This window comes from Phalangium opilio, unplaced genomic scaffold (genome assembly GCF_054372755.1).
Source record: "Phalangium opilio isolate 3A_F unplaced genomic scaffold, DU_Popi_V2 ptg000352l_1, whole genome shotgun sequence".
Classification (NCBI taxonomy): Eukaryota; Metazoa; Arthropoda; class Arachnida; order Opiliones; family Phalangiidae; genus Phalangium; species Phalangium opilio.
Genome location: NW_028324228.1, coordinates 9,680,960 through 9,708,201, shown reverse-complemented (window position 1 = coordinate 9,708,201; position 27,242 = coordinate 9,680,960). Strand labels below are relative to the sequence as shown.

Genomic DNA, 27,242 nt, shown 5'->3' with positions numbered 1-27,242 from the left:
AAAAGGTTGGTGGTTCGAGCCCACCCGGCTGCCGTGTTGTGAAGTCTCAAATGTAACGTAAAAAGCCAAAGTTTTTCCACAATACCTGACGACCGTTTAATTTTTGAGCTTCCGTGGCGCAATGGTTACCGCGTTCGGCTGTTAACCGAAAGGTTGGTGGTTCGAGCCCATCCGGGAGCGGTGTTGTGAGGTCTTAGATGTATCGTAAAATTCAGAGTTTTTTAAAAATAACTGACGAACATTTAATCTTTGGGCTTCCGTTGCGCAATGGTTAACGCCGTCGGCTGTTAACCGAAAGGTTGGTGGTTCGAGCCCATCCGGGAGCGGTGTTGTGAGGTCTTAGATGTAACGTAAAATTCAGAGTTTTTTAAAAATACCTGACGAACATTTAATCTTTGGGCTTCTGTGGCGCAATGGTTAGCGCGTTCGGCTGTTAACCGAAAGGTTGGTGGTTCGAGCCCACCCGGGAGCGGTGTTGTGAGATCTCACATGTTACGTAAAAATCCAAAGTTTTTCCATTATACCTGACGAACATTTAATCTTTGGGCTTCCGTGGCGCAATGGTTAGCGCGTTCGGCTGTTAACCGAAAGGTTGGTGGTTCGAGCCCATCCGGGAGCGGTGTTGTGAGGTCTTAGATGTAACGTAAAATTCAGAGTTTTTTAAAAATACCTGACGAACATTTAATCTTTGGGCTTCTGTGGCGCAATGGTTAGCGCGTTCGGCTGTTAACCGAAAGGTTGGTGGTTCGAGCCCACCCGGGAGCGGTGTTGTGAGATCTCACATGTAACGTAAAAATCCAAAGTTTTTCCACAATACCTGACGACCATTTCATTTCTGAGCTTCCTTGGCTCGAAGGTTAGCGCGTTCGGATGTTAACCAAAAGGTTGGTGGTTCGAGCCCACCCGGCTGCCGTGTTGTGAAGTCTCAAATGTAACGTAAAAAGCCAAAGTTTTTCCACAATACCTGACGACCGTTTAATTTTTGAGCATCCGTGGCGCAATGGTTACCGCGTTCGGCTGTTAACCGAAAGGTTGGTGGTTCGAGCCCACCCGGGAGCGGTGTTGCGAAATCTCACATGTAACGTAAAAATCCAAAGTTTTTCCACAATACCTGACGAACATTTAATCTTTGGGCTTCCGTTGCGCAATGGTTAACGCCGTCGGCTGTTAACCGAAAGGTTGGTGGTTCGAGCCCATCCGGGAGCGGTGTTGTGAGGTCTTAGATGTAACGTAAAATTCAGAGTTTTTTAAAAATACCTGACGAACATTTAATCTTTGGGCTTCTGTGGCGCAATGGTTAGCGCGTTCGGCTGTTAACCGAAAGGTTGGTGGTTCGAGCCCACCCGGGAGCGGTGTTGTGAGATCTCACATGTAACGTAAAAATCCAAAGTTTTTCCACAATACCTGACGAACATTTAATCTTTGGGCTTCCGTGGCGCAATGGTTAGCGCGTTCGGCTGTTAACCGAAAGGTTGGTGGTTCGAGCCCATCCGGGAGCGGTGTTGTGAGGTCTTAGATGTAACGTAAAATTCAGAGTTTTTTAAAAATACCTGACGAACATTTAATCTTTGGGATTCTGTGGCGCAATGGTTAGCGCGTTCGGCTGTTAACCGAAAGGTTGGTGGTTCGAGCCCACCCGGGAGCGGTGTTGTGAGATCTCACATGTAACGTAAAAATCCAAAGTTTTTCCACAATACCTGACGACCATTTCATTTCTGAGCTTCCTTGGCTCGAAGGTTAGCGCGTTCGGATGTTAACCAAAAGGTTGGTGGTTCGAGCCCACCCGGCTGCCGTGTTGTGAAGTCTCAAATGTAACGTAAAAAGCCAAAGTTTTTCCACAATACCTGACGACCGTTTAATTTTTGAGCTTCCGTGGCGCAATGGTTAGCGCGTTCGGCTGTTCACCGAAAGGTTGGTGGTTCGAGCCCACCCGGGAGCGGTGTTGTGAGATCTCAAACGTAATGTCAAATGCCAAAGTTTTTCCACAATTCCTGACGAACATTTAATCTTTGGGCTTCCGTGGCGCAATGGTTAGCGCGTTCGGCTGTTAACCGAAAGGTTGGTGGTTCGAGCCCATCCGGGAGCGGTGTTGTGAGGTCTCAGATTTGACGTAAAAAGTCAAAGTTTTTCCACAATACCTGACGAACATTTAATCTTTGGGCTTCCGTTGCGCAATGGTTAACGCTGTCGGCTGTTAACCGAAAGGTTGGTGTTTCTAGCCCATCCGGGTGCGGTGTTGTGAGGTCTTAGATGTAACGTAAAATTCAGAGTTTTTTAAAAATAACTGACGAACATTTAATTTTTGGGCTTCCGTGGCGCAATGGTTAGCGCGTTCGGCTGTTAACCGAAAGGTTGGTGGTTCGAGTCCATCCGGGAGCGGTGTTGTGAGGTCTTAGATGTAACGTAAAATTCAGAGTTTTTTAAAAATACCTGACGAACATTTAATCTTTGGGCTTCTGTGGCGCAATGGTTAGCGCGTTCGGCTGTTAACCGAAAGGTTGGTGGTTCGAGCCCACCCGGGAGCGTGTTGTGAGATCTCACATGTAACGTAAAAATCCAAAGTTTTTTAAAAATATCTGACGAACATTTAATTTTTGGGCTTCCGTGGCGCAATGGTTAGCGCGTTCAGCTGTTATTCAAAAGGTTTGTGGTTCGAGCCCATCCGGGAGCGGTGTTTTGAAGTCTCGGATGTGACGTAAAAAGTCAGAGTTTTTCCACAATACCTGACGACCATTTCATTTCTGAGCTTCCTTGGCTCGAAGGTTAGCGCGTTCGGATGTTAACCAAAAGGTTGGTGGTTCGAGCCCACCCGGCTGCCGTGTTGTGAAGTCTCAAATGTAACGTAAAAAGCCAAAGTTTTTCCACAATACCTGACGACCGTTTAATTTTTGAGCTTCCGTGGCGCAATGGTTAGCGCGTTCGGCTGTTAACCGAAAGGTTGGTGGTTCGAGCCCACCCGGGAGCGGTGTTGTGAGATCTCAAACGTAATGTCAAATGCCAAAGTTTTTCCACAATACCTGACGACCATTTAATTTTTGAGCTTCCGTGGCGCAATGGTTAGCGCGTTCGGCTGTTAACCGAAAGGTTGGTGGTTCGAGCCCACCCAGGAGCGGTGTTGTGAAATCTCACATGTAACGTAAAAATCCAAAGTTTTTCCACAATACCTGACGAACATTTAATCTTTGGGCTTCCGTTGCGCAATGGTTAACGCCGTCGGCTGTTAACTGAAAGGTTGGTGGTTCGAGCCCATCCGGGAGCGGTGTTGTGAGGTCTTAGATGTAACGTAAAATTCAGAGTTTTTTAAAAATACCTGACGAACATTTAATCTTTGGGCTTCTGTGGCGCAATGGTTACCGCGTTCGGCTGTTAACCGAAAGGTTGGTGGTTCGAGCCCACCCGAGAGCGGTGTTGTGAGATGTCACATGTAACGTAAAAATCCAAAGTTTTTCCACAATACCTGACGAACATTTAATCTTTGGGCTTCCGTTGCGCAATGGTTAACGCCGTCGGCTGTTAACTTAAAGGTTGGTGGTTCGAGCCCATCCGGGAGCGGTGTTGTGAGGTCTTAGATGTAACGTAAAATTCAGAGTTTTTTAAAAATAACTGACGAACATTTAATTTTTGGGCTTCCGTGGCACAATGGTTAGCGCGTTCGGCTGTTAACCGAAAGGTTGGTGGTTCGAGCCCATCCGGGAGCGGTGTTGTGAGGTCTTAGGTGTAACGTAAAATTCAGAGTTTTTTAAAAATACCTGACGAACATTTAATCTTTGGGCTTCTGTGGCGCAATGGTTAGCGCGTTCGGCTGTTAACCGAAAGGTTGGTGGTTCGAGCCCACCCGGGAGCGGTGTTGTGAGATCTCACATGTAACGTAAAAATCCAAAGTTTTTTAAAAATATCTGACGAACATTTAATTTTTGGGCTTCCGTGGCGCAATGGTTAGCGCGTTCAGCTGTTATTCAAAAGGTTTGTGGTTCGAGCCCATCCGGGAGCGGTGTTTTGAAGTCTCGGATGTGACGTAAAAAGTCAGAGTTTTTCCACAATACCTGACGACCATTTCATTTCTGAGCTTCCTTGGCTCGAAGGTTAGCGCGTTCGGATGTTAACCAAAAGGTTGGTGGTTCGAGCCCACCCGGCTGCCGTGTTGTGAAGTCTCAAATGTAACGTAAAAAGCCAAAGTTTTTCCACAATACCTGACGACCGTTTAATTTTTGAGCTTCCGTGGCGCAATGGTTAGCGCGTTCGGCTGTTAACCGAAAGGTTGGTGGTTCGAGCCCACCCGGGAGCGGTGTTGTGAGATCTCAAACGTAATGTCAAATGCCAAAGTTTTTCCACAATACCTGACGACCATTTAATTTTTGAGCTTCCGTGGCGCAATGGTTAGCGCGTTCGGCTGTTAACCGAAAGGTTGGTGGTTCGAGCCCACCCAGGAGCGGTGTTGTGAAATCTCACATGTAACGTAAAAATCCAAAGTTTTTCCACAATACCTGACGAACATTTAATCTTTGGGCTTCCGTTGCGCAATGGTTAACGCCGTCGGCTGTTAACTGAAAGGTTGGTGGTTCGAGCCCATCCGGGAGCGGTGTTGTGAGGTCTTAGATGTAACGTAAAATTCAGAGTTTTTTAAAAATACCTGACGAACATTTAATCTTTGGGCTTCTGTGGCGCAATGGTTAGCGCGTTCGGCTGTTAACCGAAAGGTTGGTGGTTCGAGCCCACCCGAGAGCGGTGTTGTGAGATGTCACATGTAACGTAAAAATCCAAAGTTTTTCCACAATACCTGACGAACATTTAATCTTTGGCTTCCGTTGCGCAATGGTTAACGCCGTCGGCTGTTAACTTAAAGGTTGGTGGTTCGAGCCCATCCGGGAGCGGTGTTGTGAGGTCTTAGATGTAACGTAAAATTCAGAGTTTTTTAAAAATAACTGACGAACATTTAATTTTTGGGCTTCCGTGGCACAATGGTTAGCGCGTTCGGCTGTTAACCGAAAGGTTGGTGGTTCGAGCCCATCCGGAAGCGGTGTTGTGAGGTCTTAGGTGTAACGTAAAATTCAGAGTTTTTTAAAAATACCTGACGAACATTTAATCTTTGGGCTTCTGTGGCGCAATGGTTAGCGCGTTCGGCTGTTAACCGAAAGGTTGGTGGTTCGAGCCCACCCGGGAGCGGTGTTGTGAGATCTCACATGTAACGTAAAAATCCAAAGTTTTTTAAAAATATCTGACGAACATTTAATTTTTGGGCTTCCGTGGCGCAATGGTTAGCGCGTTCAGCTGTTATTCAAAAGGTTTGTGGTTCGAGCCCATCCGGGAGCGGTGTTTTGAAGTCTCGGATGTGACGTAAAAAGTCAGAGTTTTTCCACAATACCTGACGACCATTTCATTTCTGAGCTTCCTTGGCTCGAAGGTTAGCGCGTTCGGATGTTAACCAAAAGGTTGGTGGTTCGAGCCCACCCGGCTGCCGTGTTGTGAAGTCTCAAATGTAACGTAAAAAGCCAAAGTTTTTCCACAATACCTGACGACCGTTTAATTTTTGAGCTTCCGTGGCGCAATGGTTAGCGTGTTCGGCTGTTAACCGAAAGGTTGGTGGTTCGAGCCCACCCGGGAGCGGTGTTGTGAGATCTCAAACGTAATGTCAAATGCCAAAGTTTTTCCACAATACCTGACGACCATTTAATTTTTGAGCTTCCGTGGCGCAATGGTTAGCGCGTTCGGCTGTTAACCGAAAGGTTGGTGGTTCGAGCCCACCCAGGAGCGGTGTTGTGAAATCTCACATGTAACGTAAAAATCCAAAGTTTTTCCACAATACCTGACGAACATTTAATCTTTGGGCTTCCGTTGCGCAATGGTTAACGCCGTCGGCTGTTAACTGAAAGGTTGGTGGTTCGAGCCCATCCGGGAGCGGTGTTGTGAGGTCTTAGATGTAACGTAAAATTCAGAGTTTTTTAAAAATACCTGACGAACATTTAATCTTTGGGCTTCTGTGGCGCAATGGTTAGCGCGTTCGGCTGTTAACCGAAAGGTTGGTGGTTCGAGCCCACCCGAGAGCGGTGTTGTGAGATGTCACATGTAACGTAAAAATCCAAAGTTTTTCCACAATACCTGACGAACATTTAATCTTTGGGCTTCCGTTGCGCAATGGTTAACGCCGTCGGCTGTTAACTTAAAGGTTGGTGGTTCGAGCCCATCCGGGAGCGGTGTTGTGAGGTCTTAGATGTAACGTAAAATTCAGAGTTTTTTAAAAATAACTGACGAACATTTAATTTTTGGGCTTCCGTGGCACAATGGTTAGCGCGTTCGGCTGTTAACCGAAAGGTTGGTGGTTCGAGCCCATCCGGGAGCGGTGTTGTGAGGTCTTAGGTGTAACGTAAAATTCAGAGTTTTTTAAAAATACCTGACGAACATTTAATCTTTGGGCTTCTGTGGCGCAATGGTTAGCGCGTTCGGCTGTTAACCGAAAGGTTGGTGGTTCGAGCCCACCCGGGAGCGGTGTTGTGAGGTCTTAGATGTAACGTAAAATTCAGAGCTTTTAAAAATACCTGACGAACATTTAATCTTTGGGCTTCTGTGGCGCAATGGTTAGCGCGTTCGGCTGTTAACCGAAAGGTTGGTGGTTCGAGCCCACCCGGGAGCGGTGTTGTGAGATGTCACATGTAACGTAAAAATCCAAAGATTTTCCACAATACCTGACGAACATTTAATCTTTGGGCTTCCGTTGCGCAATGGTTAACGCCGTCGGCTGTTAACCGAAAGGTTGGTGGTTCGAGCCCATCCGGGAGCGGTGTTGTGAGGTCTTAGATGTAACGTAAAATTCAGAGTTTTTTAAAAATAACTGACGAACATTTAATTTTTGGGCTTCCGTGGCGCAATGGTTAGCGCGTTCAGCTGTTATTCAAAAGGTTTGTGGTTCGAGCCCATCCGGGAGCGGTGTTTTGAAGTCTCAGATGTGACGTAAAAAGTCAGAGTTTTTCCACAATACCTGACGACCATTTCATTTCTGAGCTTCCTTGGCTCGAAGGTTAGCGCGTTCGGATGTTAACCAAAAGGTTGGTGGTTCGAGCCCACCCGGCTGTCGTGTTGTGAAGTCTCAAATGTAACGTAAAAAGCCAAAGTTTTTCCACAATACCTGACGACCGTTTAATTTTTGAGCTTCCGTGGCGCAATGGTTAGCGCGTTCGGCTGTTAACCGAAAGGTTGGTGGTTCGAGCCCACCCGGGAGCGGTGTTGTGAAATCTCACATGTAACGAAAAAATCCAAAGTTTTTCCACAATACCTGACGAACATTTAATCTTTGGGCTTCCGTTGCGCAATGGTTAACGCCGTCGGCTGTTAACCGAAAGGTTGGTGGTTCGAGCCCATCCGGGAGCGGTGTTGTGAGGTCTTAGATGTAACGTAAAATTCAGAGTTTTTTAAAAATAACTGACGATTATTTAATTTTTTGGCTTCCGTGGCACAATGGTTAGCGCGTTCGGCTGTTAACCGAAAGGTTGGTGGTTCGAGCCCATCCGGGAGCGGTGTTGTTAGGTCTTAGATGTAACGTAAAATTCAGAGTTTTTTAAAAATACCTGACGAACATTTAATCTTTGGGCTTCTGTGGCGCAATGGTTAGCGCGTTCGGCTGTTAACCGAAAGGTTGGTGGTTCGAGCCCACCAGGGAGCGGTGTTGTGAGCTCTCACATGTAACGTAAAAAGCCAAAGTGTTTCCACAATACCCGACGACCATTTAAATTTTGGGCTTCCGTGGCGCAATGGTTAGCGCGTTCGGCTGTTAACCGAAAGGTTGGTGGTTCGAGCCCATCCGTGAGCGGTGTTTTGAAGTCTCGGATGTGACGTAAAAAGTCAGAGTTTTTCCACAATACCTGACGACCATTTCATTTCTGAGCTTCCTTGGCTCGAAGGTTAGCGCGTTCGGATGTTAACCAAAAGGTTGGTGGTTCGAGCCCACCCGGCTGCCGTGTTGTGAAGTCTCAAATGTAACGTAAAAAGCCAAAGTTTTTCCACAATACCTGACGACCGTTTAATTTTTGAGCTTCCGTGGCGCAATGGTTAGCGTGTTCGGCTGTTAACCGAAAGGTTGGTGGTTCGAGCCCACCCGGGAGCGGTGTTGTGAGATCTCAAACGTAATGTCAAATGCCAAAGTTTTTCCACAATACCTGACGACCATTTAATTTTTGAGCTTCCGTGGCGCAATGGTTAGCGCGTTCGGCTGTTAACCGAAAGGTTGGTGGTTCGAGCCCACCCAGGAGCGGTGTTGTGAAATCTCACATGTAACGTAAAAATCCAAAGTTTTTCCACAATACCTGACGAACATTTAATCTTTGGGCTTCCGTTGCGCAATGGTTAACGCCGTCGGCTGTTAACTGAAAGGTTGGTGGTTCGAGCCCATCCGGGAGCGGTGTTGTGAGGTCTTAGATGTAACGTAAAATTCAGAGTTTTTTAAAAATACCTGACGAACATTTAATCTTTGGGCTTCTGTGGCGCAATGGTTAGCGCGTTCGGCTGTTAACCGAAAGGTTGGTGGTTCGAGCCCACCCGAGAGCGGTGTTGTGAGATGTCACATGTAACGTAAAAATCCAAAGTTTTTCCACAATACCTGACGAACATTTAATCTTTGGGCTTCCGTTGCGCAATGGTTAACGCCGTCGGCTGTTAACTTAAAGGTTGGTGGTTCGAGCCCATCCGGGAGCGGTGTTGTGAGGTCTTAGATGTAACGTAAAATTCAGAGTTTTTTAAAAATAACTGACGAACATTTAATTTTTGGGCTTCCGTGGCACAATGGTTAGCGCGTTTGGCTGTTAACCGAAAGGTTGGTGGTTCGAGCCCATCCGGGAGCGGTGTTGTGAGGTCTTAGGTGTAACGTAAAATTCAGAGTTTTTTAAAAATACCTGACGAACATTTAATCTTTGGGCTTCTGTGGCGCAATGGTTAGCGCGTTCGGCTGTTAACCGAAAGGTTGGTGGTTCGAGCCCACCCGGGAGCGGTGTTGTGAGGTCTTAAATGTAACGTAAAATTCAGAGCTTTTAAAAATACCTGACGAACATTTAATCTTTGGCCTTCTGTGGCGCAATGGTTAGCGCGTTCGGCTGTTAACCGAAAGGTTGGTGGTTCGAGCCCACCCGGGAGCGGTGTTGTGAGATGTCACATGTAACGTAAAAATCCAAAGATTTTCCACAATACCTGACGAACATTTAATCTTTGGGCTTCCGTTGCGCAATGGTTAACGCCGTCGGCTGTTAACCGAAAGGTTGGTGGTTCGAGCCCATCCGGGAGCGGTGTTGTGAGGTCTTAGATGTAACGTAAAATTCAGAGTTTTTTAAAAATAACTGACGAACATTTAATTTTTGGGCTTCCGTGGCGCAATGGTTAGCGCGTTCAGCTGTTATTCAAAAGGTTTGTGGTTCGAGCCCATCCGGGAGCGGTGTTTTGAAGTCTCAGATGTGACGTAAAAAGTCAGAGTTTTTCCACAATACCTGACGACCATTTCATTTCTGAGCTTCCTTGGCTCGAAGGTTAGCGCGTTCGGATGTTAACCAAAAGGTTGGTGGTTCGAGCCCACCCGGCTGCCGTGTTGTGAAGTCTCAAATGTAACGTAAAAAGCCAAAGTTTTTCCACAATACCTGACGACCGTTTAATTTTTGAGCTTCCGTGGCGCAATGGTTAGCGCGTTCGGCTGTTAACCGAAAGGTTGGTGGTTCGAGCCCACCCGGGAGCGGTGTTGTGAAATCTCACATGTAACGAAAAAATCCAAAGTTTTTCCACAATACCTGACGAACATTTAATCCTTGGGCTTCCGTTGCGCAATGGTTAACGCCGTCGGCTGTTAACCGAAAGGTTGGTGGTTCGAGCCCATCCGGGAGCGGTGTTGTGAGGTCTTAGATGTAACGTAAAATTCAGAGTTTTTTAAAAATAACTGACGATTATTTAATTTTTTGGCTTCCGTGGCACAATGGTTAGCGCGTTCGGCTGTTAACCGAAAGGTTGGTGGTTCGAGCCCATCCGGGAGCGGTGTTGTTAGGTCTTAGATGTAACGTAAAATTCAGAGTTTTTTAAAAATACCTGACGAACATTTAATCTTTGGGCTTCTGTGGCGCAATGGTTAGCGCGTTCGGCTGTTAACCGAAAGGTTGGTGGTTCGAGCCCACCCGGGAGCGGTGTTGTGAGCTCTCACATGTAACGTAAAAAGCCAAAGTGTTTCCACAATACCCGACGACCATTTAAATTTTGGGCTTCCGTGGCGCAATGGTTAGCGCGTTCGGCTGTTAACCGAAAGGTTGGTGGTTCGAGCCCATCCGTGAGCGGTGTTGTGAGGTCTCAGATGTGACGTAAAAAGTCAAAGTTTTTCCACAATACCTGACGAACATTTAATCTTTGGGCTTCCGTGGCACAATGGTTAGCGCGTTCGGCTGTTAACCGAAAGGTTGGTGGTTCGAGCCCATCCGGGAGCGGTGTTGTGAGGTCTTAGATGTAACGTAAAATTCAGAGTTTTTTAAAAATACCTGACGAACATTTAATCTTTGGGCTTCTGTGGCGCAATGGTTAGCGCGTTCGGCTGTTAACCGAAAGGTTGGTGGTTCGAGCCCACCCGGGAGCGGTGTTGTGAGATGTCACATGTAACGTAAAAATCCAAAGATTTTCCACAATACGTGACGAACATTTAATCTTTGGGCTTCCGTTGCGCAATGGTTAACGCCGTCGGCTGTTAACCGAAAGGTTGGTGGTTCGAGCCCATCCGGGAGCGGTGTTGTGAGGTCTTAGATGTAACGTAAAATTCAGAGTTTTTTAAAAATAACTGACGAACATTTAATTTTTGGGCTTCCGTGGCGCAATGGTTAGCGCGTTCAGCTGTTATTCAAAAGGTTTGTGGTTCGAGCCCATCCGGGAGCGGTGTTTTGAAGTCTCAGATGTGACGTAAAAAGTCAGAGTTTTTCCACAATACCTGACGAACATTTAATCTTTGGGCTTCCGTTGCGCAATGGTTAACGCCGTCGGCTGTTAACTGAAAGGTTGGTGGTTCGAGCCCATCCGGGAGCGGTGTTGTGAGGTCTTAGATGTAACGTAAAATTCAGAGCTTTTAAAAATACCTGACGAACATTTAATCTTTGGGCTTCCGTGGCACAATGGTTAGCGCGTTCGGCTGTTAACCGAAAGGTTGGTGGTTCGAGCCCATCCGGGAGCGGTGTTGTGAGGTCTTAGATGTAACGTAAAATTCAGAGTTTTTTAAAAATACCTGACGAACATTTAATCTTTGGGCTTCTGTGGCGCAATGGTTAGCGCGTTCGGCTGTTAACCGAAAGGTTGGTGGTTCGAGCCCACCCGGGAGCGGTGTTGTGAGATGTCACATGTAACGTAAAAATCCAAAGATTTTCCACAATACCTGACGAACATTTAATCTTTGGGCTTCCGTTGCGCAATGGTTAACGCCGTCGGCTGTTAACCGAAAGGTTGGTGGTTCGAGCCCATCCGGGAGCGGTGTTGTGAGGTCTTAGATGTAACGTAAAATTCAGAGTTTTTTAAAAATAACTGACGAACATTTAATTTTTGGGCTTCCGTGGCGCAATGGTTAGCGCGTTCAGCTGTTATTCAAAAGGTTTGTGGTTCGAGCCCATCCGGGAGCGGTGTTTTGAAGTCTCAGATGTGACGTAAAAAGTCAGAGTTTTTCCACAATACCTGACGAACATTTAATCTTTGGGCTTCCGTTGCGCAATGGTTAACGCCGTCGGCTGTTAACTGAAAGGTTGGTGGTTCGAGCCCATCCGGGAGCGGTGTTGTGAGGTCTTAGATGTAACGTAAAATTCAGAGTTTTTTAAAAATACCTGACGAACATTTAATCTTTGGGCTTCTGTGGCGCAATGGTTAGCGCGTTCGGCTGTTAACCGAAAGGTTGGTGGTTCGAGCCCACCCGAGAGCGGTGTTGTGAGATGTCACATGTAACGTAAAAATCCAAAGTTTTTCCACAATACCTGACGAACATTTAATCTTTGGGCTTCCGTTGCGCAATGGTTAACGCCGTCGGCTGTTAACTTAAAGGTTGGTGGTTCGAGCCCATCCGGGAGCGGTGTTGTGAGGTCTCAGATGTGACGTAAAAAGTCAAAGTTTTTCCACAATACCTGACGAACATTTAATCTTTGGGCTTCCGTGGCACAATGGTTAGCGCGTTCGGCTGTTAACCGAAAGGTTGGTGGTTCGAGCCCATCCGGGAGCGGTGTTGTGAGGTCTTAGATGTAACGTAAAATTCAGAGTTTTTTAAAAATACCTGACGAACATTTAATCTTTGGGCTTCTGTGGCGCAATGGTTAGCGCGTTCGGCTGTTAACCGAAAGGTTGGTGGTTCGAGCCCACCCGGGAGCGGTGTTGTGAGATGTCACATGTAACGTAAAAATCCAAAGATTTTCCACAATACGTGACGAACATTTAATCTTTGGGCTTCCGTTGCGCAATGGTTAACGCCGTCGGCTGTTAACCGAAAGGTTGGTGGTTCGAGCCCATCCGGGAGCGGTGTTGTGAGGTCTTAGATGTAACGTAAAATTCAGAGTTTTTTAAAAATAACTGACGAACATTTAATTTTTGGGCTTCCGTGGCGCAATGGTTAGCGCGTTCAGCTGTTATTCAAAAGGTTTGTGGTTCGAGCCCATCCGGGAGCGGTGTTTTGAAGTCTCAGATGTGACGTAAAAAGTCAGAGTTTTTCCACAATACCTGACGAACATTTAATCTTTGGGCTTCCGTTGCGCAATGGTTAACGCCGTCGGCTGTTAACTGAAAGGTTGGTGGTTCGAGCCCATCCGGGAGCGGTGTTGTGAGGTCTTAGATGTAACGTAAAATTCAGAGCTTTTAAAAATACCTGACGAACATTTAATCTTTGGGCTTCCGTGGCACAATGGTTAGCGCGTTCGGCTGTTAACCGAAAGGTTGGTGGTTCGAGCCCATCCGGGAGCGGTGTTGTGAGGTCTTAGATGTAACGTAAAATTCAGAGTTTTTTAAAAATACCTGACGAACATTTAATCTTTGGGCTTCTGTGGCGCAATGGTTAGCGCGTTCGGCTGTTAACCGAAAGGTTGGTGGTTCGAGCCCACCCGAGAGCGGTGTTGTGAGATGTCACATGTAACGTAAAAATCCAAAGTTTTTCCACAATACCTGACGAACATTTAATCTTTGGGCTTCCGTTGCGCAATGGTTAACGCCGTCGGCTGTTAACTTAAAGGTTGGTGGTTCGAGCCCATCCGGGAGCGGTGTTGTGAGGTCTTAGATGTAACGTAAAATTCAGAGTTTTTTAAAAATAACTGACGAACATTTAATTTTTGGGCTTCCGTGGCACAATGGTTAGCGCGTTCGGCTGTTAACCGAAAGGTTGGTGGTTCGAGCCCATCCGGGAGCGGTGTTGTGAGGTCTTAGGTGTAACGTAAAATTCAGAGTTTTTTAAAAATACCTGACGAACATTTAATCTTTGGGCTTCTGTGGCGCAATGGTTAGCGCGTTCGGCTGTTAACCGAAAGGTTGGTGGTTCGAGCCCACCCGGGAGCGGTGTTGTGAGGTCTTAGATGTAACGTAAAATTCAGAGCTTTTAAAAATACCTGACGAACATTTAATCTTTGGGCTTCTGTGGCGCAATGGTTAGCGCGTTCGGCTGTTAACCGAAAGGTTGGTGGTTCGAGCCCACCCGGGAGCGGTGTTGTGAGATGTCACATGTAACGTAAAAATCCAAAGATTTTCCACAATACCTGACGAACATTTAATCTTTGGGCTTCCGTTGCGCAATGGTTAACGCCGTCGGCTGTTAACCGAAAGGTTGGTGGTTCGAGCCCATCCGGGAGCGGTGTTGTGAGGTCTTAGATGTAACGTAAAATTCAGAGTTTTTTAAAAATAACTGACGAACATTTAATTTTTGGGCTTCCGTGGCGCAATGGTTAGCGCGTTCAGCTGTTATTCAAAAGGTTTGTGGTTCGAGCCCATCCGGGAGCGGTGTTTTGAAGTCTCAGATGTGACGTAAAAAGTCAGAGTTTTTCCACAATACCTGACGACCATTTCATTTCTGAGCTTCCTTGGCTCGAAGGTTAGCGCGTTCGGATGTTAACCAAAAGGTTGGTGGTTCGAGCCCACCCGGCTGCCGTGTTGTGAAGTCTCAAATGTAACGTAAAAAGCCAAAGTTTTTCCACAATACCTGACGACCGTTTAATTTTTGAGCTTCCGTGGCGCAATGGTTAGCGCGTTCGGCTGTTAACCGAAAGGTTGGTGGTTCGAGCCCACCCGGGAGCGGTGTTTTGAAATCTCACATGTAACGAAAAAATCCAAAGTTTTTCCACAATACCTGACGAACATTTAATCTTTGGGCTTCCGTTGCGCAATGGTTAACGCCGTCGGCTGTTAACCGAAAGGTTGGTGGTTCGAGCCCATCCGGGAGCGGTGTTGTGAGGTCTTAGATGTAACGTAAAATTCAGAGTTTTTTAAAAATAACTGACGATTATTTAATTTTTTGGCTTCCGTGGCACAATGGTTAGCGCGTTCGGCTGTTAACCGAAAGGTTGGTGGTTCGAGCCCATCCGGGAGCGGTGTTGTTAGGTCTTAGATGTAACGTAAAATTCAGAGTTTTTTAAAAATACCTGACGAACATTTAATCTTTGGGCTTCTGTGGCGCAATGGTTAGCGCGTTCGGCTGTTAACCGAAAGGTTGGTGGTTCGAGCCCACCCGGGAGCGGTGTTGTGAGCTCTCACATGTAACGTAAAAAGCCAAAGTGTTTCCACAATACCCGACGACCATTTAAATTTTGGGCTTCCGTGGCGCAATGGTTAGCGCGTTCGGCTGTTAACCGAAAGGTTGGTGGTTCGAGCCCATCCGTGAGCGGTGTTGTGAGGTCTCAGATGTGACGTAAAAAGTCAAAGTTTTTCCACAATACCTGACGAACATTTAATCTTTGGGCTTCCGTGGCACAATGGTTAGCGCGTTCGGCTGTTAACCGAAAGGTTGGTGGTTCGAGCCCATCCGGGAGCGGTGTTGTGAGGTCTTAGATGTAACGTAAAATTCAGAGTTTTTTAAAAATACCTGACGAACATTTAATCTTTGGGCTTCTGTGGCGCAATGGTTAGCGCGTTCGGCTGTTAACCGAAAGGTTGGTGGTTCGAGCCCACCCGGGAGCGGTGTTGTGAGATGTCACATGTAACGTAAAAATCCAAAGATTTTCCACAATGCCTGACGAACATTTAATCTTTGGGCTTCCGTTGCGCAATGGTTAACGCCGTCGGCTGTTAACCGAAAGGTTGGTGGTTCGAGCCCATCCGGGAGCGGTGTTGTGAGGTCTTAGATGTAACGTAAAATTCAGAGTTTTTTAAAAATAACTGACGAACATTTAATTTTTGGGCTTCCGTGGCGCAATGGTTAGCGCGTTCAGCTGTTATTCAAAAGGTTTGTGGTTCGAGCCCATCCGGGAGCGGTGTTTTGAAGTCTCAGATGTGACGTAAAAAGTCAGAGTTTTTCCACAATACCTGACGAACATTTAATCTTTGGGCTTCCGTTGCGCAATGGTTAACGCCGTCGGCTGTTAACTGAAAGGTTGGTGGTTCGAGCCCATCCGGGAGCGGTGTTGTGAGGTCTTAGATGTAACGTAAAATTCAGAGTTTTTTAAAAATACCTGACGAACATTTAATCTTTGGGCTTCTGTGGCGCAATGGTTAGCGCGTTCGGCTGTTAACCGAAAGGTTGGTGGTTCGAGCCCACCTGGGAGCGGTGTTGTGAGATGTCACATGTAACGTAAAAATCCAAAGATTTTCCACAATACCTGACGAACATTTAATCTTTGGGCTTCCGTTGCGCAATGGTTACGGCCGTCGGCTGTTAACCGGAAGGTTGGTGGTTCGAGCCCACCCGGGAGCGGTGTTGTGAAATCTCACAGGTAACGTAAAAATCCAAAGTTTTTCCACAATACCTGACGAACATTTAATCTTTGGGCTTCCGTTGCGCAATGGTTAACGCCGTCGGCTGTTAACCGAAAGGTTGGTGGTTCGAGCCCATCCGGGAGCTGTGTTGTGAGGTCTTAGATGTAACGTAAAATTCAGAGTTTTTTAAAAATAACTGACGAACATTTAATTTTTGGGCTTCCGTGGCGCAAAGGTTAGAGCGTTCAGCTGTTATTCAAAAGGTTTGTGGTTCGAGCCCATCCGGGAGCGGTGTTGTGAAGTCTCAGATGTGACGTAAATAGTCAAAGTTTTTCCACAATACCTGACGAACATTTAATCTTTGGGCTTCCGTTGCACAATGGTTAACGCCGTCGGCTGTTAACCGAAAGGTTGGTGGTTCGAGCCCATCCGGGAGCGGTGTTGTGAATCTTTGGGCTTCCGTTGCACAATGGTTAACGCCGTCGGCTGTCAACCGAAAGGTTGGTGGTTCGAGCCCATCCAGGAGCGGTGTTGTGAGGTCTTAGATGTAACGTAAAATTCAGAGTTTTTTAAAAATAACTGACGAACATTTAATTTTTGGTCTTCCGTGGCGCAATGGTTAGAGCGTTCAGCTGTTATTCAAAAGGTTTGTGGTTCGAGCCCATCCGGGAGCGGTGTTGTGAAGTCTCAGATGTGACGTAAAAAGTCAAAGTTTTTCCACAATACCTGACGAACATTTAATCTTTGGGCTTCCGTGTCGCAATGGTTAGCGCGTTCGGCTGTTAACCGAAAGGTTGGTGGTTCGAGCCCACCCGGGAGCGGTGTTGTGAGATCTCACATGTAACGTAAAAATCCAAAGTTTTTCCACAATACCTGACGAACATTTAATTTTTGGGATTCCGTGGCGCAATGGTTAGCGCGTTCGGCTGTTAACCGAAAGGTTGGTGGTTCGAGCCCACCCAAGAGCGGTGTTGTGAAATCTCACATGAAACGTAAAAAGCCAAAGTGTTTCCACGATACCTGACGAACATTTAATTTTTGGGCTTCCGTGGCGCAATGGCTAGCGCGTTCGGCTGTTAACCGAAAGGTTGGCGGTTCGAGCCCACCCAAGAGCGGTGTTGTGAAATCTCACATGTAACGTAAAAATCCAAAGTTTTTCCACAATACCTGACGAACATTTAATCGTTAGGCTTCCGTTGCGCAATGGTTAACGCCGTCGGCTGTTACCGAAAGGTTGGTGGTTCGAGCCCATCCGGGAGCGGTGTTGTGAGGTCTTAGATGTAACGTAAAAAGCCAAAGTTTTTCAACAATACCTGACGACCATTTAGTTTTTGGGCTTCCGTGGCGCAAAGGTTAGAGCGTTCAGCTGTTATTCAAAAGGTTTGTGGTTCGAGCCCATCCGGGAGCGGTGTTGTGAAGTCTCAGATGTGACGTAAATAGTCAAAGTTTTTCCACAATACCTGACGAACATTTAATCTTTGGGCTTCCGTTGCACAATGGTTAACGCCGTCGGCTGTTAACCGAAAGGTTGGTGGTTCGAGCCCATCCGGGAGCGGTGTTGTGAATCTTTGGGCTTCCGTTGCACAATGGTTAACGCCGTCGGCTGTCAACCGAAAGGTTGGTGGTTCGAGCCCATCCAGGAGCGGTGTTGTGAGGTCTTAGATGTAACGTAAAATTCAGAGTTTTTTAAAAATAACTGACGAACATTTAATTTTTTGTCTTCCGTGGCGCAATGGTTAGAGCGTTCAGCTGTTATTCAAAAGGTTTGTGGTTCGAGCCCATCCGGGAGCGGTGTTGTGAAGTCTCAGATGTGACGTAAAAAGTCAAAGTTTTTCCACAATACCTGACGAACATTTAATTTTTGGGATTCCGTGGCGCAATGGTTAGCGCGTTCGGCTGTTAACCGAAAGGTTGGTGGTTCGAGCCCACCCAAGAGCGGTGTTGTGAAATCTCACATGAAACGTAAAAAGCCAAAGTGTTTCCACGATACCTGACGAACATTTAATTTTTGGGCTTCCGTGGCGCAATGGCTAGCGCGTTCGGCTGTTAACCGAAAGGTTGGCGGTTCGAGCCCACCCAAGAGCGGTGTTGTGAAATCTCACATGTAACGTAAAAATCCAAAGTTTTTCCACAATACCTGACGAACATTTAATCGTTGGGCTTCCGTTGCGCAATGGTTAACGCCGTCGGCTGTTACCGAAAGGTTGGTGGTTCGAGCCCATCCGGGAGCGGTGTTGTGAGGTCTTAGATGTAACGTAAAAAGCCAAAGTTTTTCAACAATACCTGACGACCATTTAGTTTTTGGGCTTCCGTGGCGCAAAGGTTAGAGCGTTCAGCTGTTATTCAAAAGGTTTGTGGTTCGAGCCCATCCGGGAGCGGTGTTGTGAAGTCTCAGATGTGACGTAAATAGTCAAAGTTTTTCCACAATACCTGACGAACATTTAATCTTTGGGCTTCCGTGTCGCAATGGTTAGCGCGTTCGGCTGTTAACCGAAAGGTTGGTGGTTCGAGCCCACCCGGGAGCGGTGTTGTGAGATCTCACATGTAACGTAAAAATCCAAAGTTTTTCCACAATACCTGACGAACATTTAATTTTTGGGATTCCGTGGCGCAATGGTTAGCGCGTTCGGCTGTTAACCGAAAGGTTGGTGGTTCGAGCCCACCCAAGAGCGGTGTTGTGAAATCTCACATGAAACGTAAAAAGCCAAAGTGTTTCCACGATACCTGACGAACATTTAATTTTTGGGCTTCCGTGGCGCAATGGCTAGCGCGTTCGGCTGTTAACCGAAAGGTTGGCGGTTCGAGCCCACCCAAGAGCGGTGTTGTGAAATCTCACATGTAACGTAAAAATCCAAAGTTTTTCCACAATACCTGACGAACATTTAATCGTTGGGCTTCCGTTGCGCAATGGTTAACGCCGTCGGCTGTTACCGAAAGGTTGGTGGTTCGAGCCCATCCGGGAGCGGTGTTGTGAGGTCTTAGATGTAACGTAAAAAGCCAAAGTTTTTCAACAATACCTGACGACCATTTAGTTTTTGGGCTTCCGTGGCTCAATTGGCTAGCGCGTTCGGCTGTTAACCAATAGGTTGGTGGTTCGAGACCACCCGGGAGCGGAGTTGTGAAATCTCACAGGTAACGTAAAAATCCAAAGTTTTTCCACAATACCTGACGAACATTTAATCTTTGGGGTTCCGTTGCGCAATGGTTAACGCCGTCGGCTGTTAACCGAAAGGTTTGGTGGTTCGAGCCCATTCGGGAGCGGTGTTGTGACGTCTTAGATGTAACGTAAAATTCAGAGTTTTTTAAAAATAACTGACGAACATTTAATTTTTGGGCTTTCGTGGCGCAATGGTTAGAGCGTTCAGCTGTTAATCAAAAGGTTTGTGGTTCGAGCCCACCCAAGAGCGGTGTTGTGAAATCTCACATGTAACGTAAAAATCCAAAGTTTTTCCACAATACCTGACGAACATTTAATCGTTGGGCTTCCGTTGCGCAATGGTTAACGCCGTCGGCTGTTACCGAAAGGTTGGTGGTTCGAGCCCATCCGGGAGCGGTGTTGTGAGGTCTTAGATGTAACGTAAAAAGCCAAAGTTTTTCAACAATACCTGACGACCATTTAGTTTTTGGGCTTCCGTGGCTCAATTGGCTAGCGCGTTCGGCTGTTAACCAATAGGTTGGTGGTTCGAGACCACCCGGGAGCGGAGTTGTGAAATCTCACAGGTAACGTAAAAATCCAAAGTTTTTCCACAATACCTGACGAACATTTAATCTTTGGGCTTCCGTTGCGCAATGGTTAACGCCGTCGGCTGTTAACCGAAAGGTTTGGTGGTTCGAGCCCATTCGGGAGCGGTGTTGTGACGTCTTAGATGTAACGTAAAATTCAGAGTTTTTTAAAAATAACTGACGAACATTTAATTTTTGGGCTTTCGTGGCGCAATGGTTAGAGCGTTCAGCTGTTAATCAAAAGGTTTGTGGTTCGAGCCCATCCGGGAGTGGTGTTGTGAAGTCTCAGATGTGACGTAAAAAGTCAAAGTTTTTCCACAATACCTGACGAACATTTAATCTTTGGGCTTCCGTTGCGCAATGGTTAACGCCGTCGGCTGTTAACCAAAAGGTTGGTGGTTCGAGCCCATCCGGGAGCGGTGTTTTAAAGTCTCGGATGTGACGTAAAAAGTCAGAGTTTTTCCACAATACTTGACGACCATTTCATTTCTGAGCTTCCTTGGCTCGAAGGTTAGCGCGTTCGGATGTTAACCAAAAGGTTGGTGGTTCGAGCCCACCCGGGAGCGGTGTTGTGAAATCTCACAGGTAACGTAAAAATCCAAAGTTTTTCCACAATACCTGACGAACATTTAATCTTTGGCCTTCCGTTGCGCAATGGTTAACGCCGTCGGCTGTTAACCGAAAGGTTGGTGGTTCGAGCCCACCCGGGAGCGGTGTTGTGAAATCTCACAGGTAACGTAAAAATCCAAAGTTTTTCCACAATACCTGACGAACATTTAATCTTTGGGCTTCCGTTGCGCAATGGTTAACGCCGTCGGGTGTTAACCGAAAGGTTGGTGGTTCGAGCCCATCCGGGAGCGGTGTTGTGAGGTCTTAGATGTAACGTAAAATTCAGAGTTTTTTAAAAATAACTGACGAACATTTAATTTTTGGGCTTTCGTGGCGCAATGGTTAGCGCGTTTAGCTGTTATTCAAAAGGTTTGTGGTTCGAGCCCATCCGGGAGCGGTGTTGTGAAGTCTCAGATGTGACGTAAAAAGTCAGATCTTTTCCACGATACCTGACGTCCATTTCATTTCTGATCTTCCTTGGCTCGAAGGTTAGCGCGTTCGGATGTTAACCGAAAGGTTGGTGGTTCGAGCCCACCCGGGAGCCGTGTTGTGAAGTCTCAAATGTAACGTAAAAAGCCAAAGTTTTTCCACAATACCTGACGAACATTTAATCTTTGGGCTTCCGTGGCGCAATGGTTAGCGCGTTCGGCTGTTAACCGAAAGGTTGGTGGTTCGAGCCCACCCGGGAGCGGTGTTGTGAGCTCTCACATGAAACGTAAAAAGCCAAAGTGTTTCCACGATACCCGACGACCATTTAATTTTTGGGCTTCCGTGGCGCAATGGTTAGCGCGTTCGGCTGTTAACCGAAAGGTTGGTGGTTCGAGCCCATCCGGGAGCGGTGTTGTGAGGTCTCAGATGTGACGTAAAAAGTCGAAGTTTTTCCACAATACCTGACGAACATTTAATTTTTTGGCTTCCGTGGCGCAATGGTTAGCGCGTTCGGCTGTTAACCGAAAGGTTGGTGGTTCGAGCCCACCCGGGAGCGGTGTTGTGAAATCTCACAGGTAACGTAAAAATCCAAAGTTTTTCCACAATACCTGACGAACATTTAATCTTTGGGCTTCCGTTGCGCAATGGTTAACGCCGTCGGCTGTTAACCGAAAGGTTGGTGGTTCGAGCCCATCCGGGAGCGGTGTTTTGAAGTCTCGGATGTGACGTAAAAAGTCAGAGTTTTTCCACAATACCTGACGACCATTTCATTTCTGAGCTTCCTTGGCTCGAAGTCTAGCGCGTTCGGATGTTAACCAAAAGGTTGGTGGTTCGAGCCCACCCGGGAGCGGTGTTGTGAAATCTCACAGGTAACGTAAAAATCCAAAGTTTTTCCACAATACCTGACGAACATTTAATCTTTGGGCTTCCGTTGCGCAATGGTTAACGCCGTCGGCTGTTAACCGAAAGGTTGGTGGTTCGAGCCCATCCGGGAGCTGTGTTGTGAGGTCTTAGATGTAACGTAAAATTCAGAGTTTGTTAAAAATAACTGACGAACATTTAATTTTTGGGCTTCCGTGGCGCAAAGGTTAGAGCGTTCAGCTGTTATTCAAAAGGTTTGTGGTTCGAGCCCATCCGGGAGCGGTGTTGTGAAGTCTCAGATGTGACGTAAATAGTCAAAGTTTTTCCACAATACCTGACGAACATTTAATCTTTGGGCTTCCGTTGCACAATGGTTAACGCCGTCGGCTGTTAACCGAAAGGTTGGTGGTTCGAGCCCATCCGGGAGCGGTGTTGTGAGGTCTTAGATGTAACGTAAAATTCAGAGTTTTTTAAAAATAGCTGACGAACATTTAATTTTTGGGCTTCCGTGGCGCAAAGGTTAGAGCGTTCAGCTGTTATTCAAAAGGTTTGTGGTTCGAGCCCATCCGGGAGCGGTGTTGTGAAGTCTCAGATGTGACGTAAATAGTCAAAGTTTTTCCACAATACCTGACGAACATTTAATCTTTGGGCTTCCGTTGCACAATGGTTAACGCCGACGGCTGTTAACCGAAAGGTTGGTGGTTCGAGCCCATCCGGGAGCGGTGTTGTGAGGTCTTAGATGTAACGTAAAATTCAGAGTTTTTTAAAAATAGCTGACGAACATTTAATTTTTGGGCTTCCGTGGCGCAAAGGTTAGAGCGTTCAGCTGTTATTCAAAAGGTTTGTGGTTCGAGCCCATCCGGGAGCGGTGTTGTGAAGTCTCAGATGTGACGTAAATAGTCAAAGTTTTTCCACAATACCTGACGAACATTTAATCTTTGGGCTTCCGTTGCACAATGGTTAACGCCGACGGCTGTTAACCGAAAGGTTGGTGGTTCGAGCCTATCCGGGAGCGGTGTTGTGAGGTCTTAGATGTAACGTAAAATTCAGAGTTTTTTAAAAATAGCTGACGAACATTTAATTTTTGGGCTTCCGTGGCGCAAAGGTTAGAGCGTTCAGCTGTTATTCAAAAGGTTTGTGGTTCGAGCCCATCCGGGAGCGGTGTTGTGAAGTCTCAGATGTGACGTAAATAGTCAAAGTTTTTCCACAATACCTGACGAACATTTAATCTTTGGGCTTCCGTTGCACAATGGTTAACGCCGACGGCTGTTAACCGAAAGGTTGGTGGTTCGAGCCCATCCGGGAGCGGTGTTGTGAGGTCTTAGATGTAACGTAAAATTCTGAGTTTTTTAAAAATAACTGACGAACATTTAATTTTTGGTCTTCCGTGGCGCAATGGTTAGAGCGTTCAGCTGTTATTCAAAAGGTTTGTGGTTCGAGCCCATCCGGGAGCGGTGTTGTGAAGTCTCAGATGTGACGTAAAAAGTCAAAGTTTTTCCACAATACCTGACGAACATTTAATATTTGGGCTTCCGTGGCGCAATGGTTAGCGCGTTCGGCTGTTAACCGAAAGGTTGGTGGTTCGAGCCCATCCGGGAGCGGTGTTTTGAAGTCTCGGATGTGACGTAAAAAGTCAGAGTTTTTCCACAATACCTGACGACCATTTCATTTCTGAGCTTCCTTGGCTCGAAGTCTAGCGCGTTCGGATGTTAACCAAAAGGTTGGTGGTTCGAGCCCACCCGGGAGCGGTGTTGTGAAATCTCACAGGTAACGTAAAAATCCAAAGTTTTTCCACAATACCTGACGAACATTTAATCTTTGGGCTTCCGTTGCGCAATGGTTAACGCCGTCGGCTGTTAACCGAAAGGTTGGTGGTTCGAGCCCATCCGGGAGCTGTGTTGTGAGGTCTTAGATGTAACGTAAAATTCAGAGTTTTTTAAAAATAACTGACGAACATTTAATTTTTGGGCTTCCGTGGCGCAAAGGTTAGAGCGTTCAGCTGTTATTTAAAAGGTTTGTGGTTCGAGCCCATCCGGGAGCGGTGTTGTGAAGTCTCAGATGTGACGTAAATAGTCAAAGTTTTTCCACAATACCTGACGAACATTTAATCTTTGGGCTTCCGTTGCACAATGGTTAACGCCGTCGGCTGTTAACCGAAAGGTTGGTGGTTCGAGCCCATCCGGGAGCGGTGTTGTGAGGTCTTAGATGTAACGTAAAATTCAGAGTTTTTTAAAAATAGCTGACGAACATTTAATTTTTTGGCTTCCGTGGCGCAAAGGTTAGAGCGTTCAGCTGTTATTCAAAAGGTTTGTGGTTCGAGCCCATCCGGGAGCGGTGTTGTGAAGTCTCAGATGTGACGTAAATAGTCAAAGTTTTTCCACAATACCTGACGAACATTTAATCTTTGGGCTTCCGTTGCACAATGGTTAACGCCGTCGGCTGTTAACCGAAAGGTTGGTGGTTCGAGCCCATCCGGGAGCGGTGTTGTGAGGTCTTAGATGTAACGTAAAATTCTGAGTTTTTTAAAAATAACTGACGAACATTTAATTTTTGGTCTTCCGTGGCGCAATGGTTAGAGCGTTCAGCTGTTATTCAAAAGGTTTGTGGTTCGAGCCCATCCGGGAGCGGTGTTGTGAAGTCTCAGATGTGACGTAAAAAGTCAAAGTTTTTCCACAATACCTGACGAACATTTAATCTTTGGGCTTCCGTGGCGCAATGGTTAGCGCGTTCGGCTGTTAACCGAAAGGTTGGCGGTTCGAGCCCACCCGGGAGCGGTGTTGTGAGATCTCACATGTAACGTAAAAATCCAAAGTTTTTCCACAATACCTGACGAACATTTAATCTTTGGGCTTCCGTTGCGCAATGGTTAACGCCGTCGGCTGTTAACCGAAAGGTTGGTGGTTCGAGCCCATCCGGGAGCGGTGTTGTGAGGTCTTAGATGTAACGTAAAATTCTGAGTTTTTTAAAAATAACTGACGAACATTTAATTTTTGGTCTTCCGTGGCGCAATGGTTAGAGCGTTCAGCTGTTATTCAAAAGGTTTGTGGTTCGAGCCCATCCGGGAGCGGTGTTGTGAAGTCTCAGATGTGACGTAAAAAGTCAAAGTTTTTCCACAATACCTGACGAACATTTAATATTTGGGCTTCCGTGGCGCAATGGTTAGCGCGTTCGGCTGTTAACCGAAAGGTTGGTGGTTCGAGCCCATCCGGGAGCGGTGTTTTGAAGTCTCGGATGTGACGTAAAAAGTCAGAGTTTTTCCACAATACCTGACGACCATTTCATTTCTGAGCTTCCTTGGCTCGAAGTCTAGCGCGTTCGGATGTTAACCAAAAGGTTGGTGGTTCGAGCCCACCCGGGAGCGGTGTTGTGAAATCTCACAGGTAACGTAAAAATCCAAAGTTTTTCCACAATACCTGACGAACATTTAATCTTTGGGCTTCCGTTGCGCAATGGTTAACGCCGTCGGCTGTTAACCGAAAGGTTGGTGGTTCGAGCCCATCCGGGAGCTGTGTTGTGAGGTCTTAGATGTAACGTAAAATTCAGAGTTTGTTAAAAATAACTGACGAACATTTAATTTTTGGGCTTCCGTGGCGCAAAGGTTAGAGCGTTCAGCTGTTATTCAAAAGGTTTGTGGTTCGAGCCCATCCGGGAGCGGTGTTGTGAAGTCTCAGATGTGACGTAAATAGTCAAAGTTTTTCCACAATACCTGACGAACATTTAATCTTTGGGCTTCCGTTGCACAATGGTTAACGCCGTCGGCTGTTAACCGAAAGGTTGGTGGTTCGAGCCCATCCGGGAGCGGTGTTGTGAGGTCTTAGATGTAACGTAAAATTCAGAGTTTTTTAAAAATAGCTGACGAACATTTAATTTTTGGGCTTCCGTGGCGCAATGGTTAGAGCGTTCAGCTGTTATTCAAAAGGTTTGTGGTTCGAGCCCATCCGGGAGCGGTGTTGTGAAGTCTCAGATGTGACGTAAAAAGTCAAAGTTTTTCCACAATACCTGACGAACATTTAATATTTGGGCTTCCGTGGCGCAATGGTTAGCGCGTTCGGCTGTTAACCGAAAGGTTGGTGGTTCGAGCCCATCCGGGAGCGGTGTTTTGAAGTCTCGGATGTGACGTAAAAAGTCAGAGTTTTTCCACAATACCTGACGACCATTTCATTTCTGAGCTTCCTTGGCTCGAAGTCTAGCGCGTTCGGATGTTAACCAAAAGGTTGGTGGTTCGAGCCCACCCGGGAGCGGTGTTGTGAAATCTCACAGGTAACGTAAAAATCCAAAGTTTTTCCACAATACCTGACGAACATTTAATCTTTGGGCTTCCGTTGCGCAATGGTTAACGCCGTCGGCTGTTAACCGAAAGGTTGGTGGTTCGAGCCCATCCGGGAGCTGTGTTGTGAGGTCTTAGATGTAACGTAAAATTCAGAGTTTGTTAAAAATAACTGACGAACATTTAATTTTTGGGCTTCCGTGGCGCAAAGGTTAGAGCGTTCAGCTGTTATTCAAAAGGTTTGTGGTTCGAGCCCATCCGGGAGCGGTGTTGTGAAGTCTCAGATGTGACGTAAATAGTCAAAGTTTTTCCACAATACCTGACGAACATTTAATCTTTGGGCTTCCGTTGCACAATGGTTAACGCCGTCGGCTGTTAACCGAAAGGTTGGTGGTTCGAGCCCATCCGGGAGCGGTGTTGTGAGGTCTTAGATGTAACGTAAAATTCAGAGTTTTTTAAAAATAGCTGACGAACATTTAATTTTTGGGCTTCCGTGGCGCAAAGGTTAGAGCGTTCAGCTGTTATTCAAAAGGTTTGTGGTTCGAGCCCATCCGGGAGCGGTGTTGTGAAGTCTCAGATGTGACGTAAATAGTCAAAGTTTTTCCACAATACCTGACGAACATTTAATCTTTGGGCTTCCGTTGCACAATGGTTAACGCCGACGGCTGTTAACCGAAAGGTTGGTGGTTCGAGCCCATCCGGGAGCGGTGTTGTGAGGTCTTAGATGTAACGTAAAATTCAGAGTTTTTTAAAAATAGCTGACGAACATTTAATTTTTGGGCTTCCGTGGCGCAAAGGTTAGAGCGTTCAGCTGTTATTCAAAAGGTTTGTGGTTCGAGCCCATCCGGGAGCGGTGTTGTGAAGTCTCAGATGTGACGTAAATAGTCAAAGTTTTTCCACAATACCTGACGAACATTTAATCTTTGGGCTTCCGTTGCACAATGGTTAACGCCGACGGCTGTTAACCGAAAGGTTGGTGGTTCGAGCCCATCCGGGAGCGGTGTTGTGAGGTCTTAGATGTAACGTAAAATTCTGAGTTTTTTAAAAATAACTGACGAACATTTAATTTTTGGTCTTCCGTGGCGCAATGGTTAGAGCGTTCAGCTGTTATTCAAAAGGTTTGTGGTTCGAGCCCATCCGGGAGCGGTGTTGTGAGGTCTTAGATGTAACGTAAAATTCAGAGTTTTTTAAAAATAGCTGACGAACATTTAATTTTTGGGCTTCCGTGGCGCAAAGGTTAGAGCGTTCAGCTGTTATTCAAAAGGTTTGTGGTTCGAGCCCATCCGGGAGCGGTGTTGTGAAGTCTCAGATGTGACGTAAATAGTCAAAGTTTTTCCACAATACCTGACGAACATTTAATCTTTGGGCTTCCGTTGCACAATGGTTAACGCCGACGGCTGTTAACCGAAAGGTTGGTGGTTCGAGCCTATCCGGGAGCGGTGTTGTGAGGTCTTAGATGTAACGTAAAATTCAGAGTTTTTTAAAAATAGCTGAC

At 46.5% G+C, this 27,242-nt stretch overlaps 7 non-coding genes across 7 annotated transcripts; all 7 read left to right on the top strand.

Annotated features, from left to right (window-relative positions):
• The first annotated feature begins 2,892 nt into the window (after window positions 1-2,892).
• Window positions 2,893-2,965, top strand: TRNAN-GUU (transfer RNA asparagine (anticodon GUU)). Its single transcript has one exon. It is a non-coding gene; the product is annotated as a tRNA-Asn (tRNA).
• A 1,247-nt stretch (window positions 2,966-4,212) lies between these two features.
• On the top strand, window positions 4,213-4,285 carry TRNAN-GUU (transfer RNA asparagine (anticodon GUU)). Its single transcript has one exon. It is a non-coding gene; the product is annotated as a tRNA-Asn (tRNA).
• Window positions 4,286-7,142: 2,857 nt separating this feature from the next.
• Window positions 7,143-7,215, top strand: TRNAN-GUU (transfer RNA asparagine (anticodon GUU)). Its single transcript has one exon. It is a non-coding gene; the product is annotated as a tRNA-Asn (tRNA).
• Window positions 7,216-9,633: 2,418 nt separating this feature from the next.
• On the top strand, window positions 9,634-9,706 carry TRNAN-GUU (transfer RNA asparagine (anticodon GUU)). The gene has a single exon. It is a non-coding gene; the product is annotated as a tRNA-Asn (tRNA).
• A 4,465-nt stretch (window positions 9,707-14,171) lies between these two features.
• On the top strand, window positions 14,172-14,244 carry TRNAN-GUU (transfer RNA asparagine (anticodon GUU)). Its single transcript has one exon. It is a non-coding gene; the product is annotated as a tRNA-Asn (tRNA).
• A 6,564-nt stretch (window positions 14,245-20,808) lies between these two features.
• On the top strand, window positions 20,809-20,881 carry TRNAN-GUU (transfer RNA asparagine (anticodon GUU)). Its single transcript has one exon. It is a non-coding gene; the product is annotated as a tRNA-Asn (tRNA).
• A 221-nt stretch (window positions 20,882-21,102) lies between these two features.
• Window positions 21,103-21,175, top strand: TRNAN-GUU (transfer RNA asparagine (anticodon GUU)). The gene has a single exon. It is a non-coding gene; the product is annotated as a tRNA-Asn (tRNA).
• Window positions 21,176-27,242: the final 6,067 nt, after the last annotated feature.